The sequence below is a fragment of the Theropithecus gelada genome, chromosome 12 (assembly GCF_003255815.1).
Source record: "Theropithecus gelada isolate Dixy chromosome 12, Tgel_1.0, whole genome shotgun sequence".
Lineage (NCBI taxonomy): Eukaryota > Metazoa > Chordata > Mammalia > Primates > Cercopithecidae > Theropithecus > Theropithecus gelada.
Window position 1 is genome coordinate 64,430,644 of NC_037680.1, and position 17,452 is coordinate 64,448,095.

Sequence of the window (17,452 nt, forward strand, 5' to 3'; positions counted from 1 at the left end):
CAAAAATTAGGGGTTCATCTTTGATTCTATAAAATCTATAGTAACTGATATCCAATTAATTAGTAAACAATTTCAGCTCTACAGTCAAAATACTTTCTATATTAGATGATTTTGCTATTACCTTGATCAATCACTACTTGCCTCAACTACTGCTATTGGTATCTAATCTTTTTGTTTGCACATTTATCCTTAATGCAATCTATACTCTATAGAAAAGACAACATAGGTCTTTTACAATATAAATTACAGTGTCATTACTATCATCCGAATGTTTATGTCCCCCACAAATTTATATGTTGAAATCCTAACCCCTGATGCAATGGTGTTAGGAGGTGGAGCCTTTTGGGAAGTGAATAGGTTCTGAGGGTACTTGGAGTCCTCGTGATTGGGCTTAGCATCCTTATAAAAATAGTGAGAGAGAACTAGCTAGCCTCTTCAGCCGTGTGAGATTACAGTGTCAAGATGTCTGTCTGTGAAGGAAGTGGGCCCTTACCAGACACCCATTCTGCTAATGTCTTGACCTTTCCAAACACCAGAACTGCGAGAATAAATTTGTTTTTTACAAGCTCATCAATTTGTGATCTTTTTTTATAACAGCCTTAATGGACTAAAACAGTCAATGTCCTCACTCAACTATTTGAAGAAACTGAAGAATGAACAAAATTTGGCAGAAAATCAGAAGTAGTCAACTCTTGGAAGAATGGAACTACATAAGAATCATATCTATGTGACTTTTTGCCTGAAGGTACTTCCTGCAACATAGCATAGCTGGAAGTGAAAATTGCAGTGCTGAAAAGGGAATTTATGTCTTTATAATCGGAAAAGGATATTTTAAATATAGGACTTAGGTTGCACCATAAGAAGTTAGGGAAAGATGCACAAATAAACCCAAAATAAGTAAAAGAAGACAATAATGAAGGACAGAAATCAGTGAAATAGGAAATGGGAAAACAGTAGAAAATTTTAACAAAGCCAGTAGTTTACACTTTAAAAAGACTAGTAAAATTGATAAGCCATTAGTAAAACAAATCAAGAAAGAAAGAGAAAAATCAATATCGATACCCAAGGAATATCAATATCAGAATTAAGAGAGGATAACACTATAGATCCTTACAATCATCAAAAAATAAGAAAGAACGATTTTAAACAACTATAGGATACCACAGTAGTCAACGACTTAAATAAAAGCCATTTTTTAAGAAGTGCAGATCATGAAATCTGACACAAGTTGAATTAGAAAATCTGAATAGTTCTGGGGGACATTGTGTTAAATGAAACATGCTAGGCACAGAAAGACAAATACCACATGATGTCACTTACATGTGAAATCTTAAAAAGATGAAATCATAAAAGCATTGAGTAGAAAAATTGTGTTTACCTGTGGCTGGGGAAATTGGGGTGGTGGTTTAGGGAAATATTGGTGAAATGATACACAATTTCAGCTAGACAAAAGGAATAAGTTCAAGAGATCTATTGCAAGGCATGATGGTGTAGATACTATCAACGTATTTAACTTAACAAAGTTGCTAAGATAATAGATTTTAAGTGACCTCGCTACAAAAAAGTCAAGTAATGTATGTAAATTAGCTTGATTCAGCCATTCCACAATGCATACCTACTTCAAAACATCATGTTGTACACCATAAATATGTACAATTTTTATTTGTAAATTAAAAAATAAAAAAGAAAGACAATAAAGGAAGTCCTTAAGTAGTTCCCCTTGGCCAAATGTGAGATATTTTGAATATCAAATTAAATAATTATAGTCATGCATTATAACTTGTTGAATAAAATAGAAATTCACAATTTAATACTGATGTAAATGAATGAAGACGCAAAATACCTTCCTTAATATCAGGGGAACTGGCCCCCAATATTCCAACATAGGTTCTTTCTATTTTCCATAAGTGTCGGCCAGTCTGAGAAATAAAGAGAAAGAGCACAAAGAGAGGAATTTTACAGCTGGGCCATCGGGGTGACATCACATATCAGTAGGACAGTGATGTCCACTTGAGCTGCAAAACCAGCAGGTTTTTATTAAGGATTTCAAAAATTAAAATAAAGCTTTTTTCCCCTTAGAAATATAAGTTTTTATTTAAACAAAGAAAAAATAACTCATGTAAAATGATTCATCCACTACACAAGTCTTTAAAATTGCTATTCTGAGATTAACTGGATCTATTGCCCTTGAAAAAAAAGATGTTTTGTTTAACTATTATTGGAAGATAACAATTTCCAGCAACACAGATGCTTTCATTTTTATAAGGCAAGACACTTATTTTGAAATCCAGAGCCTGTCAAAGAAAAATACCACAATGAATGTTTTCTGCGAGTAGCACCTTATTTTAAAAGCATTCATATGAACCTCTAGAAATTTCATGCCTTTAGAGGGGACAATTACAAGATAATGAGCTATGAAATGGCAAGCATGACTCTCTATGTAGTCTTTCAAAGGGAAAATCATTTCCCTTAGGCATCTGATACTGCCAAAGAGCTACTGACTACTCCTAAAGGAGGTCATATTTAGGATTTTTTTTTTTAGAAAAAGCTCATAACTTGGTGATTTCAATATAAAAATATGGCATAGAGTTTCAAGACATAGGGAAGCTAGAGTTGTTTTAAAGTGCACATTTAGTACACTTGCATTTTAAACCTGCAGAAACACACAAACTCTAGCAAAGCAAAAGCAAAATTAGAAACATTATGCAAGCTGGGTCATTAAATGTTCTTACAGGCTAAATAGTTTAATTAAAATTTTATGTTATATATTTTTATTCATTTCTTTTGAATGTATTGTTTAAAACTCTTTTCTCAGAAGGAGTAGCTTTTAATTTATTGTCATTATTTACCTCTGTTCTCTATTCGTGTGACAGAATTCATAGCTGCAAATTCCATGATTAGATGACTTTAAGCAGATATTAGCACATCAGAATTATTTAGAGTTAATGATATGGACGCATGTTATAAAAGAGCAAAATAATAATTCTTTGGGTTTTTTTGTTTGTTTGTTTTAGATACAGAGTCTCACACTGCTTCCCAGACTGGGATGCAATTGCTATTCACCAGTGCAATCATAGTGCACTAAAGCCTTGAAATTCTGCCTCAGCTTCCCCAGTGATGAGATTACAGGTGTGCACCACTGCGCCTGGCTCAATATTTCTTTAAACAACATGAATTAGATATAATGAGGAAATTTGTCCTCCCATTGATCTGCAGCCAGTTTTCATTAGCTTATTTATCTGTCTATATAGTTCCCCTTAATCTCTCCTTCACAACTCTGGATACTTCACTCCTAAACCTTAGCACATTTGTGGGGAAAAAAAAGGGAAAAGAGCAACCAAAACAAACAAACAAACAAAAAAAAGTTAAATTAAGCATTCAATATCACTAAATGATTGATGAAAAATCTCTTTACTAAATCTATTTTAGAATTTCAAATATTCCATTGAGGTTTATATTACAATTAAAAACTCTTAAGGAATAGTACATTTTAGTAATGAAACATTTAGACAAAAATATGTTAAATGTTATCCAAGATCACATAGAAATGTACTAATAAGCATTAATAATTATATTTTTATTAATAAAAATATCTTAGATATTAAGCAATATCGAAGATATACTGGTTTTTTATTAATAATAAAAATATCTAAGTATATATGATATTGCTTAATATCTCAGATATACTGCATAGTAAAACACAAGTAATAGATGGTCACTGAGGTTTAAACATATTCATCCCTAAAATTTGAATTTTTTTGTATTCTGGTCTTTTCCCTGACAGTATTTATGCTGATCACTTAGACTCTTTAGTTTCTCAGGAGTTTATTTACTTTTTTTTTTTCTTTTTTTTTTTTTTTTAAAGAGACCCAGGCGGTCTTAAACCCCTGGGCTCAAGTGATGCACCTTTCTCAGGCTCCCAAAGTGCTTGGAATACAGGTGTGGGCCACCATGCCTGACCTTCTCTTTTTTCTGGTCCTCTTTTGCTTTTCAGGTTCACAGAGTCACGTTAATTGCACAACATTCTCATCAGTACATCCAAGATGCTAACTGGTTTCATATTATTATCCATCCCCATGTATGCTTCTTTCTCTCTGAGGTAAACACTAAAATAGTTGATATATGCAAAGAAGCACACACAGTTGTTTAAGCTTGTGAATTCCGGGGTCAGACAGACAAGGTTTGAATACTAGCTTCAATTGTATCCTAGCTGTGTTCATGACTATTCATGTTACTTATAGTCTACACCAGTTCTTCTACAAATTTAACAATATCTGTATCTTTTTTTTTTTTTTTTTTTTTGAGACGGAGTCTCGCTCTGTCGCCCAGGCTGGAGTGCAGTGGCCGGATCTCAGCTCACTGCAAGCTCCGCCTCCCGGGTTTACGCCATTCTCCTGCCTCAGCCTCCTGAGTAGCTGGGACTACAGGCGCCCGCCACCTCGCCCGGCTAGTTTTTGTATTTTTTTAGTAGAGACGGGGTTTCACCGTGTTAGCCAGGATGGTCTCGATCTCCTGACCTCGTGATCCGCCCGTCTACGGCCTCCCAAAGTGCTGGGATTACAGGCTTGAGCCACCGCGCCCGGCCAACAATATCTGTATCTTAAGTTGTTCTAGGGTTTAAGTTATTTACATTTGTAGAAATAAACAAACACATAAATATATGTATATGTATATAACAGATATACTTTTTTATCTGTATAAATTTAAGAGGTGCAAGGGAAGTTTAGATACATGATATATTGAGTAGTGGTGAAGTCTGGGCTTTTAATATAACCATCATCTGGATAACACACATTGTACCCACTGAGTAATTTCTGAGTCATTCCTCACCCTCCTCCCACTCTTTCAAGTCTCTAGTGTCTATTACTCTACACTCTACATGTGACAAATACTTTAGCTACAACTGTATGTTCTTATATATGTATTTATTTCCTTAAAATATTTCTATAAAATAATATCTTATGCAGTTTCTTACATTTTTCCTCAAAATTGTATTTTTTAAGATCCATCAGTGTTGCTTTATATAAAAGTAGTTAATTGCTTCTGAGTATTGAATAGTAATTCCATTATGTGGATCCCATATGTTACATTTTCATTCCCAGAGAAATAAACAGAAACAGCTACTTTAAGCGTTTATTCATTCATTTTTCCATATTGATCTGTATGAAAGTGGGCAATGTACCTTGGAGTGTTTCTACTGAGTAATAAAACACATAAATATTTCCTTTCAATAGTTCTATTGGATTAGGTTTTGGAATGTCTAATGTCTATAGCAATTAATCTCCTCTGAGGAGAGAAAGAGGGTATTTTCCCAGAGCTTTGCCAAATCTTTGCATTAATGGGTGTTTTACCATTCAGAGGTAGGCAATTTAGAATGTATTTGTATACCTGTACATAATTTTATAAAAGAATCCAAGTTTATTTTTTTCTATTTGATAGGCCCTTTACCCAAAATAGTTTCCCCAATGATTTGTCATAACAGCTTTATTATGCATGAAATTCTCATAGACATATGACTTTACATGGGCATTGCCTTCTAGTCTCTTTGTTCCTGTGTCCTATTCATGTGTCAATAGCTCATTGTTTTTATTCCTATACCTGTGCCTTTTCATTACATATATATGTATGTAATAAATATATGTTAGACTTTTTCATTATATATATATATATATATGACTTCTATTTTAGGACATTTTGGAATAAATATACAAGTATGATGATTAGATTTTGTTTGGGAAATATATTGACTTTACACATATATTGGGAGAATTGAGGGTTAAAGGGTTAAGTTATCCAGAAAGTTGTTGTCTCTTGTATTTATTCAGACTTTTATAATATCATCTAATATCTAGCAAATGTCTAAAACTATCTTTCATACTATTTGCTAAGAATAGCCAAGATTCTTTATGGATTTTGTTATTAGTGAAGGGATATCTTATTTTCTTTATTTTAATGAATTATTTGAAACATAGATAGAGAATAATAGAATTAAGACTCAGTTACCCACAATTTAACTTTGCTAATTAAATATTTTACCATATTTACTTAGTGTATTATTTTAAGCAACGAAATATTAGTTGGAGTATTTCTCGAGCTCCTCTCCAATCCCTCTCATCTTTTTTCCTTCTCTTACCAGAGTTAACTATTCTGAATTAATAATTTGTATTTCTTATATATATTTGTCTGCTTTTACTATACATGTATGTAATTTTTTAAAGTTTTAAAACATGAAAGAAATAATATACTGCATTGAAACTTCATTGTTGAATTAAAAATCTGGTTTGATATAGAAAAAAGAAAAGAAAACAATAAAGTAATGTGTTCACTCAGAGTTTATTTACCACATAAGTGATCAACAGCGGGTAAAATTTAAGATTATTTTCTCCTACACTGGGTATTTGCTTTTATTTCATGTAAATATTAAAAACATGTTTCAAAAACTGAAAATTCACACAAATATAATGTCTATAATTTATAGTTTTTTTTGTTTTTGGTTTTTTAATTTTTTCATTTCTTAAGTTGGAAATTGACAAATTATAGTTGTATATTTGACCCTTGAACAATACACGGCTTAGGGGTTAGGAGCGCCGACCCCTCATGCAGTCGAAAATCTGCATATAACTTTTGACTCCCCAAAACCTTAACTGCTAATAGCCTACTATTGACATTCTTTACCAATAATATAAACAATTAACACATATTTTATATGTTAAATGTATTACATACTGTATTCTTACAATAAAGTAAGCTAGAAAAACAAAAATGTTATTAAGAAAATCATAAGGAAGAGAAAATATATGAGTATCCACTAAGTAGAAGTAAACCATCATAAATATCTTCTTCCTCATCATCTTCATGTTTAGGCAGGGGAGGAGGAGGATGAGGAGGGATTGATTGGTCTTGCTGTGTCAGGAGTGGCAGAGGTGGCAAAACATCCAGATATAAGTGGATTGCCACAGTTCAAACTCATGGTTCAAGGGTAAATTGTAGTTCATTGAATTTCTTTAAGAGATTATTCTGGCCAGGTGCAGTGACTCAGGCCTGTAATCCCAGCACTTCGGGAGGCCGAGGCAGGTAGATCACGAGGTCAGGAGTTTGCGACCAGCATGAACAATATGGTGAAACCCAATCTCTACCAAAAATATAAAAATTAGCCAGGTGTGGTGGTAGGCGTCTATAAGCACAGCTACTCGGGAGGCTGAGGCAGGAGAATCGCTTGAACATGGGAGGCAGAGGTTGCAGTGAGCTGAGATGATCATGCCATTGCACTCCAGCCTGGGTGACAAGAGCAAGACTCCGTCTCAAAAAAAAAAAAAAAAAAAGATTATTGTGAATTCTTTGTCATTTAATATCATTTAATAGATCTCCTTTTTTTTAGAGACCATTATTGTTGAGGCTTTGCTGGTGCTGTTTTTTTTGTTTTGTTTTGTTGTTTTTTGTTTGTTTGTTTGTTTTTTTGAAGTGTCATAATTTCCTGGTTCTTTGCAATCCTTGCCTTCTGGTGTTGCTGTCTTTGCATTTGAAGAGACAGCTACCTTTTCTGGGTTCCTGGTGTGTTTGTCAGGGATAAACCTTCACTGTTTAGCTGGTGATTATGGATGAGTCAAGGATAACAACACTGGGGAGCAGAACTTGCTTTAGATTCTCTAAATAACTGAGCTGTTGCTTTTAGTCTGAGTTGAGGTGGGGCAGCTGGCTGGGCTCCGCGATTATGCTGAGGTGCTGGATGAGCACTGCAATCGCCTCTAATTTGGCCAGCCCACACGTTGTATTCCATGGCCATATGGTACTGCTATTTGAGTTCATCAGTTGGACAAGGTTGCAGGAGGGGCCCTGAGGTTAGGTGCGGTTGCTGATTGGAATGGACAGGACCAGTTGCTATGCAAATCTGAAACGCACAGTGGAAGTTTACCTCTCTGCCTTCACAGGGTTTGGGGGTGAGCTTTGAGGCTGAATTGAGTGCTATTTAAATTCTGTGGGAGGGGTGCAAATCTAACCCCTGATTTCTGCCAAGTGCTGTTAACCTCCCAGGAGTTGTAGAACTAGCCCCTGTTCTTTGCTAAATTTCGCTGTACTAGTTGTCTCCATTCCTGGGTGAGGCCCCAAGGTACAATCCAAGGCTGGTCCTTCAGGTTGGCCATCTACAGATTCCAGGCAGGTAAAACTTTTTATTAGTTTTGCGAGTGACCAGCTGAGTTTCATGAGCTCTGATACTATTGGCAGGTATGCAGAGCTACCACCAAGATGTGTGCTGGGTGCTGTGGGCTCCACCGTCTTTGTTTCTACCTGACCCCTGGGTAGTTTAGCCACCCTGGAAAGTGTTTAAAAATGCTAGGGAATCTAAATGTCAATCTCTGCTTCCATTTTTTCTCTGTAGAAAGCATGATCCCTGGGGGATCCTTTCTATGTAGTACTGTGCTGACTTGGGGTTGCGGAGGGGCAACACAGTCAAAGACCATTTCTCTTATCATTCCCATGTGGGTTTTATTACATTTTATGAGCCACCTAGATGACTCAGGCTTATTTCCAGTTTGGGAGGCTTTCACCAAGGCATTTTTCTCTGTGGATAGTTGCTAGTTAAACTTTTTGTGGCAGGTAGTGCAACTGAACTCAGGTTTAGCTGCTCACTGCTCAAAAGCCAAAACTGATTTGGGTGAGGACACAAAGCCAAATCATATCAGGTTATAAAACCTGAAACTAACTCAATAGTCCCGTAGACAGCTGTCTTTGGATAAACATAGAAATTGACCCTCCGGTCTTAATCCATTTCCCCATTAGAAAAAAAAAAAAGAGTGCAGCTCACTGCCAGTGCAGTATTCTCCAGGCAAACTTAAGGCTTGAAACTTATATTTGTTTTATCTGAGTTCCTTCCCAAGGAAAATATTCCCAGACCTTTCAAAAAGTATCAGAGAACTGAAACTCACCAGATCAAGGCATGCAGATAATGAAATGCCAGGCCCCTCATTCATCATGATTGCTTTCTTACTCCTCCTGAGATCCTGTTTTATCATACATAGTTACATTTCTCCCTTGCTATATAAACCCCCAACTTTCAGTACATCAGGGAGATGGATTTGAGACTGAGCTCCCATCTCCACTGGAACACTCGATTAAAGCCTTCTTCCTTGGCGTTTGGCAATACTCATTGTGTCAGTCATTAGCTTTCTATACAGTGAGCAGCAGAACCTAGATGAACCCCAGAACCTACATGAACCCCTGGTGTTTTGGTAGCAAGACCATCCTTGTAGCTGGGATTTCTGGGTCTCAGTAGCTGCTAAGAATGCTTTTGTCTCAGGGAATCTCTCTTCTTTCCTCTTCATGGCATCAACTGATTGCAATGCTTAGTCAGTGCAAGGAAAAGCAGTATCTGAGAGTTGATGGATCCAAGATCGTGTAAGTCAAACTTGTGTGCACACCAGGAATCTTCAGTCTCTACCTTTTGGGCTTGTGCCATTTGGACCTAGCATGAGTCATCTGTGGTACTGTTTGGTATGAGATAAGGATTTTGAAGACATCTCTTCAGTCTCCCTTTTTTGGGAATTAGCTTGGGAGTGCTCTGTTTTGGTTTCTGTATGTTTGTTGGTTTTTAATTTTTTAAAAGGTGAAACATGAAACTTCAAAGACATGCCAGATTTTCTGGGACTCCAGCTGGTTACATATTATCCCCATTTTTGTGCACATTTTAAACTGATAGGCAAATTACAGCAAGAAAAATTCAGGGCTCAAACGGTTAACCAGCAACTATAGAGTTAAGTAGAGGCTTCTAAAGCTCCCTATTTCTCTCTTTTCTGTCTACTTTGAATCTGTAGCTATTGAGCTACTAATATTGAGATAAAACTCACTTAATTCAAACTTACTTGGGATATTTTGTTTTTCTTACACAGTTCATCCAGTTCTAGTTAAAATGTAAACATTGAAAACTCTTGAAACTTAAAAAAAAAGGGTAAAAGAGTTTTCAAAAATTAAACTGGTGTCTAAAGTGCTTTACCAAAAATTTTGGTCATCAGCTTTCATGCAATTACCTATTGAGACAAAGTTTAGCCATGTGTACAGGTTCCAATTTTTTTTTTTTTTTTTTTTTTTTTTGAGGCAGAGTCTCGCTCTGTCACCCAGGCTGGCTTGCAGTGGTGCAATCTCAGCTCACTGCCTGCTCTGTCTCCCGGGTTCATGCCATTCTCCTGTCTCAGCCTCCCAAGTAGCTGGGACTACAGGTGCCCGCCACCACGCCTGGCTAATTTTTTTGTATTTTTAGTAGAGACAGGGTTTCACCATGCTAGCCAGGATGGTCTCAATCTCCTGACCTCGTGATCCGCCTGCCTCGGCCTCCCAAAGTGCTGGGATTACAGGTGTGAGCACCGTGCCCGGCCCCAATTGTGTTAATGAAAAAATTTTGGATACAGCTATCTTTTATAGGCCAGTGAGTTTATTATACACTCTGATGGCTAGAGCTCTGAGGTAAAAGCTATTGGATCTTGGTTTGTATGTGTGTATACATATTTATATGTGCTTATGTATGTGAATATGTGTGTTGTGTCTAACATATACCAAACCGGATTATAAATAAATGAGTATTCATAAATTAAGTCAGTCAAAATGTTTTTCAAGTTCATGTACATTTAGTAACTTTTGGTAAATAAAAAATGGTTTTGAAATCACTAATGTAATAAAAATAGAAATATCTTCCAAATTGTTGGCATTCATTTTTGTCTGGATATACCAATTGTGAGAAACACACATTCACCTGACCAAACCCTTGGAGACATGAAGAACAGCAGAAATGAGACTTTTAATGGCAGTCTTGCAAGATTGGCCATCTGGTAGGCAGGCACACCTGGGGCTGTTACAGCAGGTAATTTATGCCCTAGAATGTAATAAGTCCCTCCCCCAGTTCCTCACTAGTCAAGTACTATGGGGTTACAATCTTCCGGGATGTTGCCTAAGTTTCATTATCCCCCTTAAAAAGTTATACCCCAGTCGTCCTTCCCCACTTAAGTTTTGATTTCCCAATAAGAAAACTTTCTTCCCTTTTATGGGCTGACCTCTCCTCTACATTATATTTGCTTATTGACCTTCTAGGTGCACGAGCTGTGTGGTTTGTTACATCCACAGACTGGCTGCACGTACTTACATTTATTATGCCTTGAAAATGGACTATTTAAAGTGTTTTCTCACACCAATTACTTTATATCTACCTTTGCTAAATATTTCAGGTTCAATAAAAACAGCTGAGGCTTCTGAATTATTGGCAAAATGCCCTTGTGTTTAAGGTTCTTACTCAGGTGAACACCTGATGTTCACAAGCTTTATAAATGAATAAGAGAGAAATAACTTTAAGTGACAACTAGTTTTGTCTAATATCTTCATTTTTCATAAGTCATCTAGATAAACTGTTAACAATAAAAAAAAATTAAGTGCATAAAAATAGGATAAATGCTTCCAGGTAAACTTTTTATGTAATTTTAAAATCTTAAAATTATTTTGGATGCTTATTGAATATTTGTGTCATTTCTAAGAAAGGGTTATAATGTAGGAAAATATATTTCTAAAATTGTGGAGTGGTTTCATCTATAAAATGCTCACATCTGATGGACAGTTCAGGATTTCTTGCTTCCTAGGTTTTCACTAAAATTTAAGGTTACTAAGAATAAGAATTCTAGTTAATATATAATTCTTATATAATTCTATAAGTTCTTGAGAAAAATAATTTGATATAATTTAGAAGTTATTCAAAAGTTAAAAAAGTAAAAATAAAATAGGAAGTAAAAGAGATGTGAGAAGAGTTATGAATATGAAAATATTTTTGGTAAGTAAAATTGTTAAAAATAATAATTTTATCTAAAAAAGATCTTGTGTGGTAAATTTTTGTCTTAAAGTAAAATGACTGGTTATTTTTAAAAAGGTGTAATGTAAGACAAGTAAGAAAGTAAAAAAATGTTATAAATGGGCTGCGTAACTGGTTATAAGGTACAAGAAAAAGCATTTATAAAAGGAATGTTGTAAATAATTAAATAAGTTGGTTATAATTAAAAAGGAAACCATTATAATAGTCTTTCTAAAGGTTAGCCTACATCAAAACAAGGGTTACTTAAGGTATTGCTTTGCTTTTAGGGAAATTACAAGAGGTTTCGATTTTTGATTTTTAACCAATTTCTTTTAAAAACTTCTTAGATTCATATCTCAGAGGCTCAACATTTGTTGTGTCTTCTTGCTTTCAGCTTTTCCTCCCCTTGAGAGGGCTTGAGATGACGACTCTCTCCTTCAGTTTTTTCATCACTCCTGAAATTTTTTTCCTCTAGTTCCAACTGTTATTGTGGCCTAATACTAAGATGTTTTATCTTAAAGGTCTAAAAAAGCAAAGTTTACCTCCAGTATAACTTTATCTGTACTCTTGATTTTTCTTGATAAGTCTAAATTTTTCAATGTAATCAGGAACTTCTCATGCTGTTACTAAGAGTCTTGTATTCCCCTGCTATACTCATAACCTTGAACAGACTCTTCCTGTGTCTGATTACATTCATATGCTCTTTTCAACAGGTTTGACTTTTGGGTTACCTAAATGGGCTTCCCATAAGGAGAAGCAATTACACTGCAGAAAGTTGTCTTTGCCTTTTTGGTACTTGGCTTAAAAAACAAAGATTTTACATTTTATTAATAGCAAAATAATTTCTACATTATATTTGAAGGTTTCTGATTCTTTAGGAAAACTAAAATTTAAAAAGGTTAAGGTATTTATTTTCATATAACTTTGTATATTGCTTTTAAAGTCTTTTAATTTTATTATCAATCTTGGTTAAATAAACAAATATTTTTTGTTTTGGTGAAATGTTTTGAGCCTTTTAACATCTTTAATAAATATTCTTGAAATCAAAATCCTAAGTGTCTGACCTAAACTTATTGCTGGGGACTTAACAAAGCTATAAAATGAATGACTACAAGGTTGTAGAATCTTTTTGTAACTCTTAAATCAGGTCATAAACTCCAATATCACCACCTCAAGCTCCTTGAAAAGGTCCTAGGTGCTATTAACTAATCCTTGTGCTGTTAAGTTACAAGGTTTTGATTCCTGGATATACATGTCCATGAACTGCTGCTAAATCTTAAATGTTGATGCAAGTATCTGACACCAAACTTAAGTTAACCAAAGGCTGGACTTTAGACCTGGGAGAAGGTGACAATTAAAATATTTAACTGCTTTCATGAAACATGTGGACAGGCCCTAATACAAAGACACTAAGACTCATTTAATAATTTTGCTTCTAGATCCTTGATGCTAAATGTATTAGTCCATTCTCATGCTGCTACTAAAGATATACTCAAAACTGGGTAATTTGTAAAGGAAAGAGGTTTAATTGACTCACAGTCCAGCATGGCTGGAGTCCTCAGGAAACACAATCATGGCAGAAGAGGGAGGAAAGATGTTCTTCTTCACATGGTGGAAGGAAGGAGAATTGCAATGCAAAGGGGGAAAAGCCCCTTATAAAATCATCAGATCATGTGATAACTCACTATTATGAGAACGGCATGAGGGTAACAACCCTCATGATTAAGTTGCCTCCCACCACCTCCCTCCCATGACACGTGGGGATTATGGGAACTACAATTTAAGATGAGATTTGGGTGGGGACACAGCCAATCTATATCGCTAAATAATTTGAAGGTGTAACTACCTGTGAGCTTCCTTTTCTGTCATTATCAAGACTTGAAAACGGCTTATGACCTTTTTATTTAAAACATTGCTAATTCTCTATATTTTGTTTTCCAAAGTCAAGAAAACGTTTTTTTTGTTTGTTTGTTTGTTGTCCTTTTGAGCTATTTACAGCTTACAGAAATTGGGTACTACAATAACAAAAAATATCTCTCTGCCTAATATCTCCAAAATTTGAAAATTGTGCAATCCTACTGAGTCAATATGTTTTGGCTTGCCTATGCACTGCTACTAAAGCTATATAATGTCAAGCACCCTCCCTCTAAGCCCAAGGATTATTGTAGAAGAGGTGGATGCATGAGAGTATAAGAGTGAATTTTGAAGGATAAAATTTGTTCAGACCCTTGAAATCAAAGATGGGTATACCGATGCTTAAACAGCAGCTTGATATGTAGAACTTATAAATTATTCAATTTTGTCACCTTGCATTTTTGCTTTTAGTTTTTAACTCTTATGTTGCCTAAAAGGTTTTAAGAGCTAATGAGTGCCTGCCCTCCTACATTCCTGCCTAGTCTGGAATGATTAATTGGCTATAAGTCTTCTGGCTCGAAGTCCTTTGGCCATAGGAGTCCCACTGAGGGACATGATGGACCCAGGACAGGTAGCCGCACAACTCTGGCAATGATATGGGACAAAATAAAAGCTTGGCCATTGATGTTGTCTCTGGCCTATCTTGCCCAAAAAAGGAGGAATATAAACAACAACAACAACAAAAATCATAAGTCCTCCACTGACTGAACAGACCAAGGAGCCAAGAGGATACCCCAACCCCCAGCTCCAAAAAAAAAAAAAAAAAAAAAAATTAAACACCCAGTTCCCAGCCATGATGGTATAAAAGGTCAGTCATGTCTCATTATACTTCCTCCCTTTTATGGTTTAGACACAACAGCTGACCAGCATTAAAGTTAAAATACAGATCATAAAACTGACAAAACATTCTTTGTGGCAATAAGATACCAAATTATAAATAGAACCTAAGTCCATGTCAGGCAAGGGCCAAGTCATGCACCTCTACACTTAAAAGAATAAACTACGTTCTAACTGCCACATGGTTTTTGTTTTTCTCCAGCAGCTAAACAAGCACTGGCCTCGAGATAAACAATATTAAAATGATTTGCACTTCCAGCAGATGCTAACAGACCTCCCATGCTCCCTGCCCATGTTCGACTAACATAACTATAACTTTGAATGGACAAGAGACTGATTTCAGTAACTTTCCCAAGATAAGAATACCACTGACCATGGACTGGTTCTGACTAGTTTACAGAGATTGTGTATTTGTGTGCCTTTGTGTACTGACAAAAACCTTTTGATGTATAGGACCTAGTTGTAATACTTTAAATTTTAGGTCTCCACTCCAAGGTGAACGTAATTCATATGTTACGTGTATGTTTGTTCAGTATGCATGTGTCAGAATCACCTTCACAAATATTCATAACTTATCCTATAACCTGTTGAATATGTATGTTTAACCAACCTGTCATTATATCCATACAGCAGCCCAGGTACAATTAACAGTGGGAAGCAAATTTACTGACTTTCATATTGATATGGGGACCATATATTCTCTAGTTAACTCCTGTCTATCCTCTGTTTCAAAGAAGACTAATATTTCAAAATACTAGACCACTGCTAGTATTTTGGTATTTCCTATCAAATGGTTACAGAAATGTAACCATTTGTTTACAGAAATGTCAGGCGAAATTGTGACTTTCCTCTTCCTACAACCTTTTGATTGTCATCTTGGAGACCACAATCTAAGATAAAAAAAAGCATTGTCAAAATATGTCCAAAAACCCATTCAACTTGAGAGAAGGTGTTGTCAGTTGCCCTGTTATAAATGTAAATGGCTTCCTGAAACAGGCACAAATTGAGTCCTTTTAACATATTTTATAGTAGGCCATTTCAGGTTTCTGCCATGGTGAGAAAACCAACTGATACTTAAAAAAAAAAAAAAAAAAAAAGCCACATTTGTTAAGATTCCAGGCACTATACTAACTCCCGTTTATAAATTTACTTCTAATGGGAACACTCACCTCAGAAATGGCCCTATATTCTTTCCAACTTCGAATTGGGTCCTCCTAAGGACCCAAAAATAAAACAAAAAACAAACAAAACAGACCTGAACATTGCACGCTACTGGGTCAAGTAGTCTCATTCCAAAGTCCACAGTCAACACCCCCATTCAGCAGGAAGTAACTAGACTAGAGTAGATGCCCCTTTTCCATAGAAATGGAATAAGAAATTGACAGTGGAGAATTTGTAACCGAGGCAGTGACTCCCTTCTTAAAAGTAACTAGTCATTCTTTCACAATGTTTTACTGTGCACTTGCTTAAGAACTCCAAGAACTAACCTTGACATAAAATCAAGGCTGTGAAATGCCCATCCCTGGAAAAAGGCTGAGCATTTAATGTTCAATCCTGCTGCAATCTAGCTGATGCCTGCCAGGAAACCAAATGGCCCATTACTCAAGATAATCATTGGAACAGGACATGCTAACCTGCACTTAGCTAACTTCTGCACAGTTTCCCAAGCCCCTACCTTTTAAAACTCCTTTGGCCAGTCAGAAAAAAGAGAGATGGTCTTTGCAATGCAAGTTCACCATCTCCTTAAGTTGTTAGCTCCAGAATAAACCTGCTTTTCCTCACACCATCCCTTGTTTCTGGAGTTTTGGCTTCTAAGTGAAGAGGAGCTGAGCCTCAGTTTGGTTATTGTAGTGCAGTCTATGACCTCCTATTCCCTCATCCTGCTGACACCACTTCACATTATTTCCTGAAATTTGTATTCTTAAGAGTGATATGGACAAGGTTTAGTCAGATGTGAGAAGGCTGTTATTTCTTTTAGACCATGGATTTTTAGGAGACTTAGAAAGTGTGCAAAACCATGAAGTGCAAATGCATAGCAAAAGGCAATGGAAATTTGTACTTTGGTCTTCATCTAAGTATTTCTGTAGACAAGCATTGTAAACCATGGGCTATTGTAAACATTCTAAATCAGTGACAATTTACTCCATGGCACTTATGTGAAAAATAAAATGATTAAATGGATTGCTTCCTAACACTTTAATAAAAAGTTTCACGTTTTGATTTTTGTGTGTGTGTATGTCTGTTTGTTTGTTTGTTTTTAGACAGAGTCTCACTCTGTCACCCAGGCTAGAGTGCAGTGGCACTATTTCGGCTCGCTGCAACGTCCACCTCCCAGGTTCAAGCAACTCCCCCACCTCAGCTTCCCGAATAACTGGAATTACAGATGTACACCACCACGTCTGGCTAATTTTTTGTATTTTTAGTACAGATGGGGGTCTCACCGTTTTGGCCAGGCTGGTCTCGATCTCCTGACCTCAAGTGATCCGCCCGCCTTGGCCTCCCAAAGTGCTGGGATTACAGGCATGAGCCACTGCGCCTAGCCACATGTTTTGATTTTATATTTATTTTCAATTTGTCATATCATTCTGCCTGCATACAATTTTCCCTACTTTGTTAGATGTCTTATTTTCCTTCAAATACTTTGTTATCTGGTGTATTTTCTTGAATTTGGTAGAGACCCAATTGATGCTTTTGTTTATTAACTAGATCCCCAAAGAGCCAGAAATCAAGATGTCTGATTTTTTAATGCTTTTTTCAGTTTATATAAATATTTCTTTTGTTTGTTTTTCTTTGTCAGGATTGTCTTTTTGTTTTGTCTTTTTTCTTCTTTTGTTTTTCCTTTGTAAAATTCTACTGCTTTTTTCTTTCTTTTATAGGTTT